The sequence below is a fragment of the Nerophis ophidion genome, linkage group LG04 (assembly GCF_033978795.1).
Source record: "Nerophis ophidion isolate RoL-2023_Sa linkage group LG04, RoL_Noph_v1.0, whole genome shotgun sequence".
Classification (NCBI taxonomy): Eukaryota; Metazoa; Chordata; class Actinopteri; order Syngnathiformes; family Syngnathidae; genus Nerophis; species Nerophis ophidion.
The window spans coordinates 67,546,836-67,567,389 of record NC_084614.1 but is presented as its reverse complement, the minus strand read 5'-3'; the positions used below and the strand labels follow the sequence as shown (position 1 = coordinate 67,567,389).

Here is a 20,554-nt window from a genome sequence, read left to right as displayed (position 1 = left end):
AATATTAAGTAGTTTATTGACACATCATTTCCAGGTGTTTGCGGGCCAGATAAAAAGATCTGGCCCCCCGGGCCTTGAGTTTGACACCTGTGAACCACAACATCACCTGATACACCGCAGACTGCCGCCAAGGCCGAAGTGTTTACACAAGTGTGACAAAAACACGCATAGAGGGTCATAGTTGTGTTTGGACGACAAAAAATAATTAATAGTTCTACACAAAAAGTGTTAGCGCATAGCTTTAGCAACAGAAAGTATCTACATTTGGATAACGGTGCTGTGGTATAATTTCCTGTTTATGCCTTTGATCTTTTAGAACAAAATAGTCCTGCAATCCTACTAACTTTATTACATCAAAGGGGGCATATTATGCAAAACCATTTTTTTTTTACCTATTGGTACCCGCTTTTGTGTATTTGGGATCTGCTTAAGTACCGGACCTTTGAGATTAAACTGTGAGGACATTGCAGAGATATTTATAAAACAATCTTGATTTCCTTCATACTTCAGAGAAACGAGCTGTTTGGAATTCGTCCCCATTTGTGAGGTCACCAGATTATCCATATATAAATAAATAATAAATGGGTTGTACTTGTATAGCGCTTTTCTACCTTCAAGGTACTCAAAGCGCTTTGACACTACTTCCACATTTACCCATTCACACACACATTCACACACTGATGGAGGGAGCTGCCATGCAAGGCGCCAACCAGCACCCATCAGGAGCAAGGGTGAAGTGTCTTGCTCAGGACACAACGGACGTGACGAGGTTGGTACTAGGTGGGAATTGAACCAGGGACGCTCGGGTTGCGCACGGCCACTCTCCCCACTGCGCCACATATGGAAGAGATTTACCCAAAGTGCTATGCGCGCGTCCACCATTGCAGTCCGACGGTGTAGTCAATAAGCTCCTTCTGTTTCTCTATCCCGGAGGTCAGCAACCTGCATCTCTCGAGTGGCATGCGGCTCTTTAGTGCCGCCCTAGTGGCTCCCTGGAGCATTTAAAAAAAGGATTAAAAATTAAAAAAGATGAGGGAAAATATTTTTTTTGTTTTTTTGTTAGAGGACACACATGACACAAACCTTCCCAATTGTTAGAAAGCCCACTGTTTAATATGTTTGTGTTTATGCTTCACTGATGAGAATATTTGGTGAACATCATTTTGTCCTACTAATTTCGACGGTTCTTGAACTCACAATAGTGTGGACTTTGACGCAACAGTTGGTTTACATGTAAAATCTCCTACTCCTTCTTTGTTTCATTTTGTCCACCAAAAGTTTTATGCTGTGCGTGAATGCACAAAGGTGAGCTTTGTTGATCTTATTGACTTGTCAGAGGGCTAATCAGGCATATTTGGTCAGCTAATCAATGCTAACATGCTATTTAGGCTAGCTGTATGTACATATTGCATCATTATGCCCCATTTGTAGGTATGTTTGAGATCATTTAATTTCCTTTACTTTTATCCTATTTGTATATAATTTATATTTGTATGTCTCATGACACATTATCTGTTTGTAATATTGGCTGCATTTCTGACGGTTGTTAGTGTCCATGTGGTTCCAGACCACAGCAAACGTTAGCCAGCTTGCAAAGATTGTAATAAATCTATTAGAAGAAGACAGCCTGCCGTTTCCTTTAATTTGGACCCACACATCTATACATTTGGCCATTAAAATTAATTTTTCAGGAGTTATCTCACCTCCTGATTTACTTATGGTTTCTAATGTTGTAAAAATGTATAGAATAAATATTACATTTCAACATTTCTGTCAACGAAGATTTGCTTCAGCCTGCGACATAGTCATTTTGATTGTAGGCCATTATAACTAATATAGACACTTACGTCATGTGTTGCCTTCATTATAAGACTTACATCCATCCATCATCTTCCGCTTATCCGAGGTCGGGTCGCGGGGGCAACAGCCTAAGCAGGGAAACCCAGACTTCCCTCTCCCCAGCCACTTCGTCTAGCTCTTCCCGGGGGATCCCGAGGCGTTCCCAGGCCAGCCGGGAGACATAGTCTTCCCAACGTGTCCTGGGTCTTCCCCGTGGCCTCCTACCGGTTGGACGTGCCCTAAACACCTCCCTAGGGAGGGGTTCGGGTGGCATCCTGACCAGATGCCCGAACCACCTCATCTGGCTCCTCTCGATGTGGAGGAGCAGCGGCTTTACTTTGAGTTCCTCCCGGATGGCAGAGCTTCTCACCCTATCTCTAAGGGAGAGCCCCGCCACACGGCGGAGGAAACTCATTTCGGCCGCTTGTACCCGTGATCTTATCCTTTCGGTCATGACCCAAAGCTCATGACCATAGGTGAGGATGGGAACGTAGATCGACCGGTAAATTGAGAGCTTTGCCTTCCGGCTCAGCTCCTTCTTCACCACAACGGATCGGTACAACGTCCGCATTACTGAAGACGCCGCACCGATCCGCCTGTCGATCTCACCATCCACTCTTCCCCCACTCGTGAACAAGACTCCTAGGTACTTGAACTCCTCCACTTGGGGCAGGGTCTCCTCCCCAACCCGGAGATGGCACCCCACCCTTTTCCGGGCGAGAACCATGGACTCGGACTTGGAGGTGCTGATTCTCATTCCGGTCGCTTCACACTCGGCTGCGAACCGATCCAGCGAGAGCTGAAGATCCCGGTCAGATGAAGCCATCAGGACCACATCATCTGCAAAAAGCAGAGACCTAATCCTGCGGTTACCAAACCGGAACCCCTCAACGCCTTGACTGCGCCTAGAAATTCTGTCCATAAAAGTTATGAACAGAATCGGTGACAAAGGACAGCCTTGGCGGAGTCCAACCCTCACTGGAAATGTGTTCGACTTACTGCCGGCAATGCGACTTACGTACAGCTTTTAATTTTTTCGGCTCCTGGCAGATTTGTTCTTTGCATTTTTGGTCCAATGTGGCTCTTTTAACGTTTTGGGTTGCCGACCCCCGCTGTATCCTCTTGCCGTGCGGCAGACTGGCTCGTACATGCACATGCATCCTCCACTGTTGCCATTTCTAATACAATGTAGCTTATAGTTTGAACTTTAATTTGTCAGCAGACTCCATATTGAAAGGCTAAAAACTACAACAAAGATGGCGGGGAGAAGACACTGTCAAAGTGGAGCCGTGTAAATAAGACGGAAAAAGGTTTGAAGATGGTCTGTACAACATAATCTCCAAAATAACCACAATTACATGTAATGTAGACCACCAGCAAGTGTTTGATCCTAATATGACCCATGTCGAAAACAAAACAGAACTGTGTTGCAGGAGTCCAAAATCAGTAACTAATGTTGGTCTAAAACAGGGGTCGGGAACCTTTTTGGCTGAGAGAGCCAAGAAGCCAAATATTTTAAAATGTATTTACTTAAGAGCCATATTATATTTTTTTAACATTGAACACATCTAAACGCGTGCATTTTTAAGTAAGACCAACATTTCTAGAGTATAATAGGTCTCTTATTCTTTGTAATAACATTGTTATTCTGAAGCTAACTGTGGAGGGGGCGTGGCCTGAGGGCCTGCAGTGAAGCGGGGTGTTGCCAGGATCGGCCTCGAAATCAGCGACAGGTGCGTAGACGGCCCGCCTGGGCCTTTTTATCTGATCACCTGTCGCTCTGTTATAAGCAGCAGCCAGGAGGAGAGACGGGGTTGGGGCTGGAGCCAGAGCGCGAGCAATACAATTGCTGGAAAGCAACTTAGAGATTTATTGAAAAAAAAAACAATATTGTAACCCTGAAACAGGCTCTCATGTCGGTGCTTGGTGGTCTGAAGAACTCCCAGGAGGGCAAGCCTCACACTAACCAATAATAAATAAATAACTTCTTACCATTCACGCAACTTCTTGAACAGGTGCGGTAGAAAACGGATGGATGGATTAAAAATGCATGAGAATGTTTTATAATTTGAACGTCATTTTTAGCTCTGTGATTACAAGTGGAATTATTCATTACTTATCGTGTCAAGCAATGTCAGCTCAGATTTATCCGAGAGCCAGATGAAGTCATCAAAAGAGCCACATCTGGCTCGCGAGCCATGGGTTCCCTACCCCTGGTCTAAAACAACAAATGTTAGTTATTTCTATAATGTTTGGCATTACTGGGTTGAATAAACAGTTCCTCTAAGGTTTTATTTGTGTATAGAATTGCATAATAGGCTGGATTAAATGCTCCTGCACTCCATATATACAGTATGGCCCAGGGGCTGCAGTTTGCCCATCCTGTAGCTTTTAAACTCTTCCAACGTGTTCTTTTTTTTTCTTTTTTTCTTGTATCCGCGATTACAACAACAACAGATGGACTGTTTTTACGACATGTATTACTCCCTGGGCTGTTTTTATTTTATCACCTTTGCATTCTTCTACAAGCGTTTAATTAATTTTCACACCGTGTATTGTTTCAGCAAACTAGCCCAAAATCACTTTTTCACCCCCATATGACGCCAACGGCACACTGTTCTGTATTTAAGTAAGTTGTAAGGGATGTAAAGCAAAACACTGTTTGAATGGGACTAAATGAAATAATAAATAGCATTCCGCATAAATTTAAATTATTATTATGAGCAGGAAGAGGGTCTTAACGTTGCAACCTGGTGATGGTTTATTTTCTTTATAAACATTAAGAGAGCACTTATATTGTAAGGTGTTGGCATATTACCAATTCAACTATTGTCATATTAAATGATGTATACCAGGTTTTCTTCGCCCAACTTTTACACTACAGAGAAGCTTGGGGCCCAGCCCACTCAAATATTAACACTCAATTATTAATATGTTGTTTTGCTTTTGATTTTAATCACAATAAATACATTAATAAAATAAAATAGATACAATAAAATTGAATAATTTAACTAGTTAATAATAAACATCCATCCATCCATTGTCTACTGATTGTCCCTTTTGGGGGGGCTGGAGCCTATCTCAGCTGCATTCGGGCGGAAGGCGGGGTACATCGCAGTAATGTAATAATAAAAAATGTACGATATATATGTTTCTTATATAAACTATGAATAAAACTAAAGTGCAAATGAAAATACAGCTCCATCATTTTAGTCCTAATTTTTGCGCTGGAGAAAATTCTCCATGACTTTGGCTCCAGACTTTCAGACCTTGAATTGCCACCTTGGCGCTAATTAATTTAAAACCTCTTCTCATTCCTGCGCTTACCAATTAATACATTGGATAACTGTTTCAGATGTCTATGTTTTTTTGTATCTGTCCATATTTCAAATAAACTTTTAATAATAATAACAATAATTAACTGGCATTGTTAGCCTTTAGCTTTCTGTACTTGTTGTACATGTAAACTTTTAGCATTTTAGCCTTCTGCTGACGACATAGAGATTTAGCACTTTAGCACCTGCCCTCTGAAGCAAGACATGTTAACAGAGGATTATGTCAACAAGTACAAGTACAGTTACGTGGAACTCGACTTAAACGAGTTGAAAAACTTATTGGGGTGTTACCATTTACTGGTCAATTGTACGGAATATGTACTGTACTGTAAAACCACTAATAAAAGTCTCAATCAATAAATCATCCATCCATTTTCTACCGCTTATTCCCTTTTGGGATCGCGGGGGGCGCTGTCGCCTATCTCAGCTACAATCGGGCGGAAGGCGGGGTACACCCTGGACAAGTCGCCACCTCATCGCAGGGTCAACACAGATTGACAGACAACAAAACATAAATTGCTAGCATGATAGCTGTTAGCATGCTATTAACTAGCATTGTTAGCCTTCTGTTGGAGGCTGAACTCCGTGCCGAACAAGCTCCATTAAAGGCCTACTGAAATGAGATTTTCTTATTCAAACGGGGATAGCAGGTCCATTCTATGTGTCATACTTGATCATTTCGCGATATTGCTATATTTTTGCTGAAAGGATTTAGTAGAGAACATCCACGATAAAGTTTGCAACTTTTGTTCGCTAATAAAAAAGCCTTGCCTTTACCGGAAGTAGCAGACGATGTGCGCGTGACGTCACGGGTTGTAGGGCTCCTCACATCCTTACATTGTTTATAATCATAGCCACCGGGAGCGAGAGCGATTCGGACCGAGAAAGCGACAATTTCCCCATTAATTTGAGCGAGGATGAAAGATTCGTGGATGAGGAAATTTAGAGTGAAGGACTAGAAAAAAAAAAAAGTTAAAAAAAAAGGCGATTGCAGTAGGAGCGATTCAGATGTTTTTAGACACATTTACTAGGATAATTCTGGGAAATCCCTTATCTGCCTATTGTGTTGCTAGTGTTTTAGTGAGTTAAATAGTACCTGAAAGTCGGAGGGGTGTGGCCACGGGTGTGTTGACGCCAGAGTCTCTGAGGGAAGTCACGAAGCTGCAGCAGGACAGAAGCGCCGCTGATCTCCGGTAAGAGCCGACTTATTACCACGATTTTCTCACCGAAAACTGCCGGGTGACATGTAGTCGGTATCCATGTTCGCTTGACCGCTCTGATCCATAGTAAAGCTTCACCTCTGGGAATTTTAAACAAGGAAACACTGTGTGTTTGTGTGGCTAAAGGCTAAAAGCTTCCCACCTCCATCTTTCTACTTTGACTTCTCCATTGTTAATTGAACAAATTGCGAAAGATTCAGCAACACAGATGTCCAGAATATTGTGTAATTATGCGATTGAAGCAGACTACTTATAACTTGGATCGGGCTGGAAAATAATGTCCGCTACAACCCGAGATGTCAAACGCACGCGTTATCATACCGCGACGTTTTCAACACGACACTTAGCGGGACATTTAAAATTGCAATTTAGTAAACTAAAAAGGCCGTATTGGCATGTGTTGCAACGTTAATATTTCATCATTGATATATAAACTATCAGACTGCGTGGTCGGTAGTAGTGGGTTTCACTAGGCCAGAGGTAGGGAACCTATGGCTCGCGAGCCAGATGTGGCTCTTTTGATAACTACTGCTGGCTCTCGGATAAAACTGAGCTGATATTGCTTAACATGATAAGTAATGAATAATTCCATTTGTAATAAGTGTTAAAAATAATGTTCAAAACATAAAACATTCTCATGCATTTTTAGTCCATCCATCCGTTTACTACCGCACCTGTTCAGGAAGTTGCGTTAAGAAGTTATTTATTTATTAGAGGCTAGTGTGGGGCTTGTCCTCCTGGGGGTTCTTCAGACCACCAAGCACCGACATGAGAGCCCGTTTCAGGGTTACGCTATTGTTTTATTTTTCAATAAGTCTCTCAGTTGCTTTCCAGCAATTGTATTTTTCTCTTTCGTTCTCGCTCGCGCTCTGGCTCCAGCCCCAACCCCGTCTCTCCTCCTGGCTGCTGCTTATAACAGAGCGATAGGTTATTAGATAACAAGGCTCAGGTGGGCCATCTACGCAGCTCTCGCTGATTTCGAGGCCGGTCCTGGCATACCCCAGTTCGCTGCAGGCCCACGGGCCACGCCCCCTCCACAGTTAGCTTCAGAATAGCAATGTTATTACAAAGAATAAGAGACCTATTATACTCTAGAAATGTTGGTCTTACTTTAAAATGCACGCATTTAGTTGTGTTCAGTGTTAAAAAAAATATTATATGGCTCTTACGGAAATACATATTAAAATATTTGGCTTCTTGGCTCTCTCAGCCAAAAAGGTTCCCGACCCCTGCACTAGGCCTTTAAGGATCATCACGTGGTTACAAAATAGTTAAAAGTTGGTCTTAAAGTTTAGTATAGTTATTATTTTCATTACTATAATTTTTCCTCATTGTTCGCCTCCTACTTACCCCTCAGCCGCGTGGGTTTTGTTTTTGCCCCCTTCCTGTTGTGCAATGACAATGACCTTTAACCCCGTGGCCAGTAAACACCCCAGTTGGGTTCTCGATGACTCGTCCTCTCTGACAGGCAGCTGTTGTTGTTTTGACTTTGTTTGCCTGGGAGATTCGATCATTGGTGGTCACCTCCGCCATTTCATAGGACATTCCGACTTTTGGTGATCCCGCTACCCCCTGCTGGTCGGGAATGCAAAACATGACGTTTCTAAGCAACTCAACTGGCTTCCTATGGCCCTGTCGCTTAGAAATGTAGCCCCGCCCCTTCCCCTTCGTCAGTGGGGAGGTCAAGGGGTGAAAGAAAAATGAGAGTGGGGAGGGTGCACATATGTCAATATGAAGACACACACGTTTGTTTTTCCATACCTCTGCGGGACGCTGTGTGTGTGTTTGTATTAAGGACTCCGATTGCAAAATTGCACAATCTTTGCTCCTCCCCCCCACATGGAAAGCAATGGGATAGGAGCCCCCCTGGCCCTCGCTCCCCTAAACGTAGCAGCCACTTGCTGGCCTTCACTTGAACTACTCACATTTACCTCAATATCTTTTACTTTTTTCGCATATTTACGCGTCAAATTATTAAGACAAGTTAGAGAACCAATGATTCTCACAACAACACTAAGTGTGGCGAAATTATTCTCGGAATTTGACCCATCACCCTTGATCATACCATGAACTGATTAACGTGGACCCCGACTTAAACATGTTGAAAAACTTATTCGGGTGTTACCATTTAGTGGTCAATTGTACGGAATATGTACTGAACTGTGCAATCTACTAATAAAAGTATCAATCAATCAATCAATCGATCAATCAACCCCTGGGAGGTGAAGGAAGCAGTGAGCAGCAGCGGTGGTCGCGCCCGGGAATAATTTTTGGTGATTTAACCCCCAATTCCAACCCTTTATGCTGAGTGCCAAACAGGGAGGTAATGGGTCCAGTTTTTATAGTCTTTGGTATGAATCATGTTTGAACTCACAACCTACCGATCTCAGGGCGGGCACTCTTTTTTTTTTTGATTGATTGATACTTTTATTAGTAGATTGCACAGTTCAGTACATATTCCGTACAATTGACCACTAAATGGTAACACCCGAATAAGTTTTTCAACTTGTTTAAAGGGGAACATTATCACCAGACCTATGTAAGCGTCAATATATACCTTGATGGTTCAGAAAAAAGGCCATATATTTTTTTAATCGATTTCCGAACTCTAAATAGGTGAATTTTGGCGAATTAAACGCCTTTCTGTTTATTGCTCTTTTGGCGATGATGTCAGAACGTGACGTCACCGAGGTAATACAGCCGACATTTTCATTTTCAACACATTGCAAACACCGGATCTCAGCTGTTATTTTCCGTTTTTTCAACTATTTTTTGGAACCTTGGAGACATCATGCCTCGTCGATGTGTTGTCAAAGGGTGTAACAACACTAACAGGGAGGGATTCAAGTTGCACCACTGGCCCGAAGATGCGGAAGTGGCAAGAAATCTGCCGCCAGACCCCCATTGAATGTGCCGGAGTGTCTGCACATTTTACCGGCGATGACAGACATGGCACAGAGATGTATGGATATCCTGCAGATGCATTTGCAACGATAAAGTCAACGAAATCACAAAGGTGAGTTTTGTTGATGTTGTTGACTTATGTGCTAATCAGACATATTTGGTCGCGGTGTAACTGCCAGCTAATCGATGCTAACATGCTACACTAATCGATGCTAACATGCTATTTACCGGCGGTGCTAAGGCAGACATGGCACAGATATGTATGGATAACCTGCAGATGCATTTGCAACGATAAAGTCAACGAAATCACAAAGGTGAGTTTTGATGATGTTGTTGACTTATGTGCTAATCAGACATATTGGGTTGCGGCGTGACTGCCAGCTAATAAATGCTAACATGCTACGCTAATCGATGCTATTTACTGGCGGTGTTAAAGCAGACATGGCACAGAGATGTATGGATAACCTGCAGATGCATCTGCAACTATATTACGTTTCCTTCCACCCACATTTAATGCGAAAAAAACACTTACCAATCGAAAGATTTAAGTTGCTCCAGTGTCACAAGATGCGAAAGTCCTGATCGTTTGGTCCGCACATTTTACCGGCGAAGCTAACGCAGCTATTCAGCCATGCTATGGCTATGAATAGCGTCAATAGCTATTCGCTCAATAGCTTCAGTTTCTTCTTCAATACTTTCATACTCCAATCATTCGTTTCAATACATGCGTAATCTGTTGAATCGCTTAAGCCGCTGAAATCCAAGTCTGAATCCGAGCTAATGTCGCTATATCTCGCTGTGCTTTTCGCCATTGTTTGTTTACATTGGCAGCACTGTGTGATGTCACAGGAAAATGGATAGTGTCTTCGCAGAGAGCGAAAAAAAGACACTTTAAAGCTTTTTTTAGGGATATTCCGGGGCCGGTAAAATTTTGAAAAAAAAATCAAAAAATACAACAAGCCACTGGGAATTGATTTTTATTGTTTTAAACCCTTTTGAAATTGTGATAATGTTCCCCTTTAAGTCGGGGCCCACATTAATCAATTCATGGTACAAATATATACTATCAGCATAATACAGTCATAACACAAGTTAATTATCATAGTATATATATTGAATTATTTACATTATTTACAATCCGGGGGGTGGGATGAGGAGCTTTAGTCGATATCAGTACTTCAGTCATCAACAATTGCATCAACAGAGAAATGGACATTGAAACAGTGTAGGTGTGACTTAGTAGGATTTGTACAGCGAGCAGAGAACATAGTGAGTTCAGATAGCATAAGAACAAGTAAATACATTAGAAATACATTTGATTATTTACATTAGGTTATTTACAATCCGGGTAGATGGGATGTGAATGGAGGAGGGTATTAGTAAAGGGTTGAAGTTGCCAGGAGGTGTTGTTTTAGAGCGGTTTTGAAGGAATATAGAGATGTACTTACTTTTACACCTGTTGGGAGTGCATTCCACATTGATGTGGCATAGAAAGAAAATGAGTTAAGACCTTTGTTAGATCAGAATCTGGGTTTAATGTGGTTTGTGGAGCTTCCCCTGGATTTGTGGTTATGGCGGTAGTTTGACATGTGCTTCAGTATCAGGGAGGTGTAGCGGATTTTATAGACTAGGCTCAGTGCAAGTTGTTTTACTTTGTCTCTAACCACTAGGCCAATGAGTAGACAAGCTAAAGAACCCATACAACCAAAATTGACAGCAAAAAACTGAACAAATCATGGCAATTATGACAATCAAATGCAGGGGTCCCCAAACTTTTTACTCAGGGGCCGCATTGGGTTGAAACAACCTGGTGGAGAGCCGGGCTGGATATATAAACATATATGTACATATACAGTGGGGCAAAAAATTATTTAGTCAGCCACCGATTGTGCAAGTTCTCCCACTTAAAATGATGACAGAGGTCTGGTACACTTCAACTGTGAGAGACAGAATGTGAAAAAATGTTTTTTTAAATAATTATTTGTTAATTATGGTGGAAAATAAGTATTTGGTCAACCATTCAGAGCTCTCACTGATGGAAGGAGGTTTTGGCTCAAAATCTCACGATACATACCAAAAATATATTTATCTTTGTGGAAACACTGATCATCTTAATGATTTCTCACAATTGATATATACAGAAACAGATAAATATCAATATGCAACACTTTATTTTTACATTTTCTCTAAGTGCACATTTTCCAAATTGAACATTTTCAAAAAATTATTCTTAACAATAAAAAGAATACATTTACTTGAACATTGATATAAATTGTCAGGAAAGAAGAGGAAGGAATTTAAAAGGTAAAAAGGTATATGTGTTTAAAAATCCTAAAATCATTTTTAAGGTTTTATTTTTTCTCTAAAATTGTCTTTCTGAAAGTTATAAGAAGCAAAGTAAAAAAAATAAATGAATTTTTTTAAACAACTGAAGACCAAGTCTTTAAAATATTCTATTTGAGTTTTGTCTTTCTTCGAATTAAAAATGTCGAGCAAAGCGAGACCAGCTTGCTAGTAAATAAATACAATTTTAAAAATAGAGGGAGTTCACTGGTAAGTGCTGCTCTTTGAGCTATTTTTAGAACAGGCCAGCGGGCGACTCATCTGGTCCTTACGGGCTACCTGGTGCCCGCGGGCACCGCGTTGGTGACCCCTAATATACAGTATATGTAAACATTGTAGTGTCTTCTATGTGTGCATTTGTGAATATAAAATAGGGACTTTTGATGAGAATAGAAGCAAGTTCACATGTTTACAGGGACATTTGTATCACTATACAATTGTTTTGATTGGCGAACCATGTTCAAGAACCAATTCAGTTTTAAATGACTGTGGCATTTTAGAGACTTTTCTGTACGGTTACAGAGCACTGGACTGCACAAGAGTCTGCACTCTTAAAGGCTTTAACGACTTCTTTTTAATGACTGATTCTGGCAGTTCAGCCATTTTATTGCTTTTAGACCGGACTGCTGCTTTTGACAGAGTCGACCACACAATTAGTTTATCTCGTTTGGGAGACTAAGTGGGTGTCAGGGGGGGACTGCTCTGAAGTGGTTCAGGTCTTTGCTGTCGGGGGGAAAAGTTTCTGTGTAAAATGGGTAGACTCGACTTCATTTACCAACCAACTTGACTGTGAAGTCCCCCAAGGATCAATTCTTGGGCCCATCCTGTTAGCACTTTATATCATTCCTCTTGGTGCAATATTCAAAAAAGCATGGCATCTTTTATCATTGTTATGCAGAAGACTGCAAAATATATTTGCCAATTTTGAAAAATGACCATACCCCCTGAGACCCCTACTAGAGTGCTTAAATGACGTTAAGGCTCAGAATGTTTTTTTTTTTTTTTAAGTTAAACGGGGATGGAACTGAAGTTGTGCTGCTGGGCAACAGTGACCCTCTGCTTGACTTAGATTTTCTTAAAGGCGAACATTATTACAATTTCAGAAAGGTTAAAACCAATAAAAATAAGTTCCCAGTGGCTTATTTTATTTTTCGACGTTTTTTTTCAAAATTTTACCCATCATGGAATATCCCGAAGAAAGGCTTTAAAGTGCCTGATTTTCGCTATCTGTAAATCCACCCGTCCATTTTCCTGTGACGTCACTGCGTGACGCCAATACAAACGAACATGGCGGATAGAACAGAAAGATATAGCGACATTAGCTCGGATTCAGACTCGGATTTCAGCGGCTTAAGCGATTCAACAGATTACGCATGTATTGAAACGGATGGTTGAAGTGTGGAGGCAGATAGCTTAAACGAAATTGAAGAAGAAACTGAAGCTATTGAGCGAATAGCTATTGAAGCTATTCGCTCAATAGCTATTGAAGCTGTTCGGCGATCGCCTTCTAACCAACGATCGCATCTTTTGACCACTGGAGCAACTTAAATCCGTTTATTGGTAAGTGTTTGTTTGGCATTAAATGTGGGTGGAGGGAAAGGCTGGATGCAATTATAGCTACAAATGTACATACAGCTAGCCTAAATAGCATGTTAGCATCGATTAGCTGGCAGTCATGCCGTGACCAAATATGTCTGATTAGCACATAAGTCAATAACATCAACAAAACTCACCTTTGTGATTTCGTTGACTTCATCGTTGGAAATGCATCTGCTTTGAGTGTAGTAGGATATCCACACATCTCTGTCGTAGCATCGCTATCGTCGGTAAAATGTGCAAAACAAACGAGGGACTTTCACATCTTTTAACACTGGTGCAACTTGAATCCGTCGATTGGTATGTGTTTGTTTGGCATTAAATGTGGGTGCAGGGAAAGGCTGGATGCAAATATAGCTACAAATGAGGCATAATGATGCAATATGTACATACAGCTAGCCTAAATAGCATGTTAGCATCGATTAGCATGCCGTGCTGATCGATGCACACTCCACATAAGTCAACTTGAATCCGTCCCTGATCGTGTTGTTACACCCTCCGACAACACACCGACGAGGCATGGTACGGAAAACAGTCGAAAAAACAGAAAACAACAGAGCTGATTTGACTTGGTGTGTGTGATGTTTTTGAGGAAAATGGCGGATTGCTTCCCGTTGTCATCGCTCCGACAGCGAACAATTGAAAGGCGTTTAAATCGCCAAATTCACCCATTTAGAGTTCGGAAATCGGTTAAAAAAAACATATGGTCTTTTTTCTGTAACATTAAGGTATATGTTTACGCTTACATAGGTCTGGTGATAATGTTCCCCTTTAATAACTCTGTACGTTCCACAGCCACCAGCTTTGGAGCCATTGTAGACAATGGTTTTAAAATAGTAAAAAAAAAATCAACGACGTTAAATCAAGATTTTTATCATCTTTGGCTTTTATCAAAGATGAAATATTTTCTATCTTTTAAACAATTTGAACAGGTCATGCACGCTTTTGTCTCATCACGTCTGAGCTACTGTAATGCACTTTTAACTGGAATTTGTAAAAAAGGACCTTCACGCTTACAGTTAGTCCAGAACTCTGCGGAACAACTCAAAAAAAGGGAGCCCATAACCCCAATTCTCACTTCCCTGTATTGGCTACCTGTTTGCTGTAGGATTGATTTTAAAATGTTACTGTTCATTTTTAAAGCTTTGAATGGACTTGCCCCGAAGTACATCAAGGACCTCATCCAAATTTATGCTCCAGCGCTCGCCTTGAGGTCCAAGGGCCAGTTCCGACTTGTGGGCCCTAAAACGAGGCTTAAGACTAGGGGAGACAGGGCCTTCTCGGTTGTTGGCCCTAAACTATGGAATGTCAGTTCTCTCTTTCTTAAATCGGCACGGGTCTTGTGGTCCTCTGTGTCTTGTATTGTTTCTAATTTTTTTTCATTGATTTGTCTTTTATTGTTTTATTCTATTTGATTGATTTTGTTTTTTATGTGCTATATGAATAAAGGGGGATTGATGTTTGTAAATATGTACAGTACATGCCAAAAGTTTGGACTCTCTAGGTCGGGGGTGGGCAACCCGCGGCTCTAAAGCCACATGCAGCTCTTCAGCGCCGCCCGAGTGGCTCTCTGGAGCTTTTTCAAAAATGTCTGAAAAATGGAAAAAGATGAAGGGAAAAAATATATTTTTTGTTTTAGTATGGTTTCTGTAGGAGGACAAACATGACACAAACCTCCCTAATTCTTATAAAGCACACTGCTTTTATTCAACATTTCAGGCTTGCCCCTGACAGTTTGTTTGTGTTCTAGTTTTTTCCTGTGTGTGTAGTATTTCCTGTCAGCGCTCTTATTTTGTTGGTTTCCTGTCTTTCTCCCTGAGCGCTGTTTCCCCTTAGCTGTGGCTGATTGGCACCTGGCCACACCTGGTGTCAATCAGCCCGTACCTATTTTTACCTGCTTTTGGCCTCCAGTCAGTGCTGTTGTGGTGAATAAAGAGCTGAGCCGAAAGGCAAAGCTCTCAATTTACCGGTTGATCTACCTTCCCATCCTCACCTATGGTCATGAGCTTTGGGTCATGACCGAAATGACAGGAACACGGGTACAAGCGGCCGAAATGAGTTTCCTCCGCCGGGTGGCGGGGCTCTCCCTTAGAGATAGGGTGAGAAGCTCTGCCAACCGGGGGGAGCTCAAAGTAAAGCCGCTGCTCCTCTACATCGAGAGGAGCCAGATGAGGTGGTTGGGGCTTCTGGTCCGGATGCCACTCGAACGCCTCCCTAGGGAGGTGTTTAGGGCACGTCCAACTGGTAGGAGGCCACAGGGAAGACTATGTCTCCTGGCTGGCCTGGGAATGCCTCGGGATCCCGCGGGGGGAGCTGGACGAAGTGGCTGGGGGAGAGGAAAGTCTGGGCTTCCCTGCTTAGGCTGATGCCCCCACGACCCGACCTCGGATAAGCGGTAGAAAATGGATAGAAGGATGGATATATATCAAGGGTTGGAATTGGGGGTTAAATCACCAAAAATTATTCTCCACTTCTGCTGCCCACTGGTCCCCTCACCTTCCAGGCAGTGCTCATGGGTGATGGGTCAAATGCAGAGAATAATTTCGCCACACCTCGTGTGTGTGTGACAATCATTGGTATTTTACCTTTATATATATATATATATATATATATATATATATATATATATATATATATATATATATATATATATATATATATATATATATGAGGGCTGCGAATCTTTGGGTGTCCCACGATTCGATTAAAAATCGATTTTTTCTCAATTCAACACGATTCTCGATTCAAAAGGATTGTGTATTCATTCCATACATAGGATTTCAGCAGGATCTACCCCAGTTTGCTGACATGCAAGCAGAGTAGTAGATTTTTGTAAAAAGCATTTATAATTGTTAAGGACAATGTTTTATCAACTGATTGCAATAATGTAAATTTGTTTTAACTATTAAACGAACCAAAAATATGACTTATTTTATCTTTGTGAAAACATTGGACACAGTGTGTTGTCAAGCTTATGAGATGCGATGCAAGTGTAAGCCATTGTGACACTATTGTTCTTTTTTTTAATTTTGTATAAATGTCTAATGATAATGTCAGTGAGGGATTTTTAATCACTGCTATGCTGAAATTATAACTAATATTGATACTGTTGTTGATAATATTCATTTTTGTTTCACTACTTTTGCTTTGTTCTGTGTCGTGTTTGTGTCTTCTCAATTGCTCTGTTTATTGCAGTTCTGAGTGTTGCTGGGTCAGGTTTGGTTTCGGATTTGGAATTGAATTGTATTGTTATGGTATTGCTGTGTATTGATCCTCGGGATCCCCGGGAAGAGCTAGACGAAGTGGCTGGGGAGAGGGAAGTCTGGGTTTCCCTGCTTAGGCTGTTGCCCCCGCGACCCGATCTCGGATAAGCGGAAGATGATGGATGATGGATGGATGGATGGTTTGTAGGATTGATAAAAAAAAAAAAAAAAGATTTTTAAAAAAATGAGAATCGATTCTGAATCGGACAACGTGAGAATCGCGATTCGTATTCGAATCGATTTTTTCCCACACCCCTAATTATATATATATATATATATATTTATACATAGTGTGCAGGGTTTTTTGTTTTTTTACAAAAATAGGGACTTTTGTGGAGGGTTTCACCATTTCTTTATATGTACATTGATTCTTATGGGGAACTGTGCTTCACTTGACAAACTTTTCTGTTCAAGAACCAATTAAGTTCCCAAATCAAGGTTCCACTGTGAAGTAAAACTACTCATCCTTTGAACGGAACAGGAAGGTGTTACCGGGATTCTCTCCCCGAGTGACCTTTTGTAGGGTACAATTCTGTCCGTGAGGGGAAAAAAAACTAAGAAAAAGCAAACCACTTCAGATGCGCACTGAGCTACAGCCCAGCACAATTAGCGGGAATCTTGCATGATGATGGTGTGAACTCTGAGGTTTGACTGACTTTTGAGGAATCTCCCAAATTACACTTTGCATCATTTTAGTGCAAAATGTTCCAAACAGTTCACTTTGTGATAAATTCCTATTCCATTCACGTTTGTCTTTAACCCCCCTTTCTGCTACCCCTTGTGACTCAAGTCTCATTTTGTGTGTTTTCCCTCATATCGCAATGCAATCGACAGCGTGTCGGGTTGACTTTCGCTGAACTCGCCCTGAACCCGCGGCGTGCGGTCACGTTATTTTGGTACTCTGTGCATGCTCATTGTTCTCCCAAGTCAAGTAAAATGTCTGCAATGTGCGCACGTATTTCGCCTCAGCCGGGGGCTGGCGGGGTGGAAGTGGCCCGCCTGTGCGCTCTTGGGGGAGCGGGCAGTGCATATGTGTTTGTGTGCAGGGGCATGTGCAGAGTGCAGATGACTGGGACGGTCGCCCACCACCCACCCCTAAACTTACATGCACGTGTACACGCCTATATGCAGAGGGCCTGGGGTGTGTGTGTTGGGGGGGGGGTTGTAGAGAGGCAGCAGTGACAGCAAGCGAGCAGAGCGCTGACCCAGATAGACTCAGTAGTGTGTCCCGCCCTCTTTCTCTCACGCTGGAAAGAGGGCGGGTGGGGGGGGGGGGGGGGGAGCACAGAAGTGTTTTATTTCCCGTCTAAACCCGATTGTCGATATCTACTCATATTTGCCACGATAGCACAAAAAAAGTCAGCCCGAAATGTAAATCTAGACGGATTATAGCGTATAAAACAACATAGCTAGCTACTAGTGTCGTTTTTTTTTTTTTTGTACCTGCAAGCAAACGCCTCGTCTGTTTTAATGCAGCTAAATTAGCCGCTAATGCCATAAATAATGATGCAGAAATCGTACGCGCTTACATGCTTTATTTCGTTTCAACATTTGAAGTTTTCAAAATGTACACAATTCTGTTTGTGCAAAAAGAATACGGCGTGCTATTTTAAGTAATCTGTTTATTGGCTACAGCCTGCACACATTAGCTGATAAACGCTATCATTAACCATTGTTCAATATAATTATTTGAAATAGGGTTGTACGGTACACCAGTATTGGTGTAGTACCGCGATACTAATGAATCATATTCGGTACTATACCGCCTCTAAAAAGTAACGGTCACAAATACCCCCACCCCCCTTTCACCCATTGGTGGATCTACACCAAAAATCCACTGTAATGATACCAAGTACAGGAGCTCTAATCTAGTAGGGGTGTGGAAAAAAATCGATTTGAATACGAATCGTTTACGATGTGCGATTCAGAATCGATTCTCATTTTTTTAAAATCGATATTTCTTTTTTTAAATTTTTTATTTATTTATTTTTTTTTTTTTTTTATCAATCCAACAAACCACTACACAGCAACACCATAACAATGCAATACAATTCCAAAACCAAACCTGACCCAGCAACACTCAGAACTGCAATAAACAGAGCAATTGAGAGGAGACACAAACACGACACAGAACAAACCAAAAGTAATGAAACAAAAATTAATATTATCAACAACAGTATCAATATTAATTATAATTTCAGCATATAAGTGATTTAAAATCCCTCACTGACATTATCATTAGACATTTAAAAAAATAATAAAAAAGAACAATAGTGTCACAGTGGCTTACACTTGCATCGCATCTCATAAGCTTCACAACACACTGTGTCTAATGTTTTCACAAAGATAAAATAAGTCATATTTTTGGTTCGTTTAATAGTTAAAACAAATTTACATTATTGCAATCAGTTGATAAAACATTGTCCTTTACAATTATAAAAGCTTTTTTAAAAAAAATCTACTACTCTTTTAGCATGTCAGCAGACTGGGGTAGATCCTGCTGAAATCCAATGTATTGAATGAATACAGAATCGTTTTGAATCGGAAAAATATCGTTTTTGAATCTAGAATCGAATCGAATCGAAAAAAAAATCGATATATTATCGAATCGTGGGACACCCAAATATTCACAGCCCTAGTATCTAGTCAATACTACTATGATTACTTCAATATTTTTTCATCATCACAAAATTTATTTTCGTTTTTTAAAAATGTACATTATGTATATAAACTCAGGAAATATGTCCCTGGACCTATGAGGACTTAGAATATGACCAATGTATTATCCTGTTACTACTTAGAATTACAACTGATTTCCACTGTGGCCCACACTGACCACACCTGAGAAACACTACATTAGCAATTTGGAGCTAAAATTAGCCTTCGTCCTGATAAATGTCTCAGTCTCTGTTTTTTGTTTGCAAAAATGTGTTATGTTATGGACTGGAATCTCGCTGTTATGTTAGATCCACTATTGACTGGATTTTCACAACATTATGCTAGACCCACTCAACCTCCATTGCATCTGGTCTCCACTAGAGGCGGGGGGTGCGGGGGGGGGGGTCACCCACATCTGCGGTACTCTCCAAGGTTTCTCATAGTCATTCTCATTGACATCCCACTGGCTTGTGAGTTTTTCCTTGCCCTTATGTGGGATCTGAACCGAGGACGTTGTCGTGGCTTGGGCAGCCCTTTGAGACACTTGTAATTTAGGGCTATATATATAAACATTGATTGATTGATTGATTGTTATTCTATTTGGAGAACAGTCGAACAAAAGACGACTTACAAATACATTTGTTGAATCACCTCTGAAAATGTTAGCAACATCAGAAGTGCAGCGCTTGGAAGGCCTACAGTTGTGTAAGCAGTTTAAAGGCAACTTACCACAGGAAGTAGGTCAACCTCATTGTTTTTGCAAAACCAAGCATAACATAACCATTGTTGGATAATTCATTGGTAAATCGAGAGTTTTGCTGTGATGCTAACAAACAAAGTTAGTTAAAGTTAAAGTACCAATGATTGTCACACACACACTCGGTGTGGTGAAATTTGTCCTCTGCATTTGACCCATCCCCTTGTTCACCCCCTGGGAGGTGAGGGGAGCAGTGGGCAGCAGCGGTGTCGCGCCCGGGAATCATTTATGGTGATTTAACCCCCAATTCCAACCCTTGATGCTGAGTGCCAATCAGGGAGGTAATGGGTCCCACTTTTATAGTCTTTGGTATGACTCGGCCAGGATTTGAACTCACAACCTACCGATCTCAGGGCGGATACTAACCACTAAATAGCATAGTTCTATCAGAACTTCTGGACCAGCGCTATTTCTTTAAGCTATTGCTGTTTTGATTTGAACGTATAGCTTACTTATATGTCGTTTGGCATGACAATACATTTTTAATTGTTTTAATCAAATTTTCCCAATGACGTACCTTCACTTTTTCTTCCCCAGAGCTTGGGCGTTAATGTGTGCGATCGCACGAGCATGGGGTTCACGCTCGGTCAGCCTTGAGCAGACCAAAATAGATGTTAAAAAGTGTTGGGGCGTTCGTGT

The 20,554-nt window shown here is 41.3% G+C and overlaps 1 protein-coding gene and 1 long non-coding RNA gene across 3 annotated transcripts in view; one reads left to right on the top strand and one right to left on the bottom strand.

The window, feature by feature from the left end:
• Positions 1-20,554, top strand: part of klf8 (Kruppel like factor 8) — a 117,207-nt gene that overhangs the window by 25,617 nt on the left and 71,036 nt on the right. The window lies entirely within an intron of this gene.
• LOC133551784 (uncharacterized) overlaps positions 841-20,554 on the bottom strand; it is a 95,808-nt gene continuing 76,094 nt past the window's right edge. Inside the window, exon 5 of the long non-coding RNA XR_009806565.1 lies at positions 841-992. This is a non-coding gene — a long non-coding RNA (uncharacterized LOC133551784). The remainder of the gene's footprint in view (positions 993-20,554) is intronic.